The sequence below is a fragment of the Colobus angolensis genome, unplaced genomic scaffold, assembly GCF_000951035.1.
Source record: "Colobus angolensis palliatus isolate OR3802 unplaced genomic scaffold, Cang.pa_1.0 Scaffold40, whole genome shotgun sequence".
NCBI lineage: Eukaryota > Metazoa > Chordata > Mammalia > Primates > Cercopithecidae > Colobus > Colobus angolensis.
In genome coordinates this window covers 6,787,867-6,790,621 of record NW_012117377.1, presented here as the reverse complement: position 1 = coordinate 6,790,621, position 2,755 = coordinate 6,787,867, and positions in this window count along the sequence as shown.

The window sequence follows — 2,755 nt, the reverse complement described above, 5'->3', positions numbered from 1 at the left end:
CTACTCGGGAGGCTGAGGCAGGAGAATGGCGTGAACCCGGGAGGTGGAGCTTGCAGTGAGCTGAGATCACGCCACTGCACTCCAGTCTGGGGGCAGAGCAAGACTCCGTCTCAAAAAAAAAAAAGAACACTCACAAATAGTTAGCAAATTTGGAGAAATCAGGTACAGAGAAACAAATGTGCTCCAAAGTTTGTTCATAGGGGTATATTTTACTCAATTGTTAAAAAATGCAGATAGCTCAAAAGTTTCCTTGACTCTGATTTGCAAAACAAAGAATCAATAATGCTTTAAGCAAAGTCAAAAAGATTACTTCAGAATTCTTTAGTTTATACAGTTAACTCCTGTTCAAACTGATATACATGAACATTCCAGTTCTCCGTGAGAGTTGTGAAAGTTTTTTCCTCTATTTTAATATCACAATTTCCAAAGTTATCAGAAACCTGCATTTAAGAATACCTGTTAGAGTTATATAGTTGATTATAAACTACCTTTTGAAGAGTGTTAAGACGACAATTATCTGTGGATGGCGAAACGTCTTAGGACAGCCACAGTCAAAAACATGATTGACAAATGATGTTTTTCTTTGGCCTGATTATTTGTATAAAATGCAGCAAGAATAACTATTTTTCACATAACCTTTTTTTTTTCTTTGAGATGGAGTCTCGCTCTGTCGCCCAGGCTGGAGTACAGTGATGCGATCTCAGCTCACTGCAAGCTCTGCCTCCGGGGTCGACGCCATTCTCCCACCTCAGCCTCCCAAGTGGATGGGACTACAGGCGCCTGCCACCACGTCTGACTAATTTTTTTGCATTTTTAGTAGAGACAGGGTTTCACTGTGTTAGCCAGAATGGTCTCGATCTCCTGACCTTGTGATCTGCCCGCCTCAGCCTCCCAAATTGCTGGGATTACAGGTGTGAGCCACCACGCCCGGCCTACATAAGCTGTTTTTAAATTGGCTTTGATGGAATTCTGTCCCATAAATGAAATCTTAGATAAGACTTTGGTTTTTTGGTTACCTCTGTGGCATACAATGATATTATGTAACAATTATAATTATTAATAACATATACTAAGTCATACCAGAATTATAGGAATTTCCTGTTATTTTGGAACATATGGCAATAACACATTTATAAAAATACAGTCCAAAGAAAAGCAAACACTGTTTCATATTTGACAGTGTTTCCTGTATGAGTTTTGTACAATATAAGCCAAATTTCACCTTTACATTAGTGTACTATTAATGTTAAACCCAATTCTTTTTTTTTTCTTTTTGAGACAGAGTCTGGCTCTGTTGCCCAGGCTGGAGTGCAGTGGTGCAATCTTGGCTCACTGCAACCTCCACCTCCCACGTTCAAGCATTTCTCTTGCCTCAGCCTCTCGAGTAGCTGGGATTACAGGTGTGTGCCATCATGCCTGGCTAATTTTTTTTTTTTTCAGACAGAGTCTTACTCTGTTGTCTAGGCTGAAGTGCAGTGGCATGATCTTAGCTCACTGCAACCTCTGCCTCCCAGGCTCAAGCAATTTTCCTGCCTCAGCATCCCGAGTAACTGGGATTATAGGCACATACCACCTTGACCAGCTAATTTTTGGTGTTTTTAGTAGAGATGGGGTTTCACCATGTTGGCCAGGCTGGTCTTGAACTCCTGACCTCAAGTGATCTGCCTGCCTTGGCTTCTCAAAGTGTTGGGATTACAGGCATGATTCACTGCACCCAGCCAAGCCCAATTCTTAATAAAACCTTCTAGACATATTTACCGAATTTTAATGTTTGTAAGATTCTCATAAACTTTTTATAACCCTTTACAAATTTTGTTAAACAGCAGATCATAAGCAAATTTTTTGCTTTAGGAAAAACCTGTTGTGTTTTTTTTCCAATGTTTAATTTACGGAGAAACTGAATAATACCCCTTTAACTTTAGCCAATATGTTCATACACAGCAAGGTAGGTAAATGGAACGATTCCTAAAAGTCAGAGAAGCAGGCCGGGCGCGGTGGCTCAAGCCTGTAATCCCAGCACTTTGGGAGGCCGAGACGGGTGGATCACGAGGTCAGGAGATCGAGACCATCCTGGCTAACCCGGTCAAACCCGGTCTCTACAAAAAAAAAAAACTATAAAAAACTAGCCGGGCGAGGTGGCGGGCGCATGTAGTCCTAGCTACTCGGGAGGCTGAGGCAGGAGAATGGCATGAGCCTGGGAGGTGGAGCTTCAGTGAGCCGAGATCGCACCACTGCACTCCAGCCTGGGTGACAGAGCGAGACTCCATCTCAAAAAAAATAAAAAATAAAAAAAAAAAGTCAGAGAAGCAGTTTATAACCTTACAGCATTTAGCAAACAATATCGGACCTGCATAATTTAGACCAAATATTTACACTTTTGAAGATATTTTTATTTTACCAATAATCTTTAAAACTATCTTTATTTCCCGAAGATTACTTAAGTCACATGAACTAAAAAGCATTAGACTTTATACTTTTCTGTCAAAATATTTGATTTAAGCACTTGTTTTTAACTCAATCAACTCAAGCTCTTTTATATGTAAACATCACACACACGACACATATAAATAAGCAGACAGACAGAAGATAAAAGCCTCATTCCCTAAGCCACGAATAGGACCCTGAACCCAGGCTGCCATTGTGAAAAGAGAAAGCACAGCCACGTGGTTACAAGGCCAAGCTCCCAAGGACATACAAGACAAGAAGGAAACCTCATCCAGTTTTTTACAGCTACCTGCAGCAAAAGTTTTTTTTT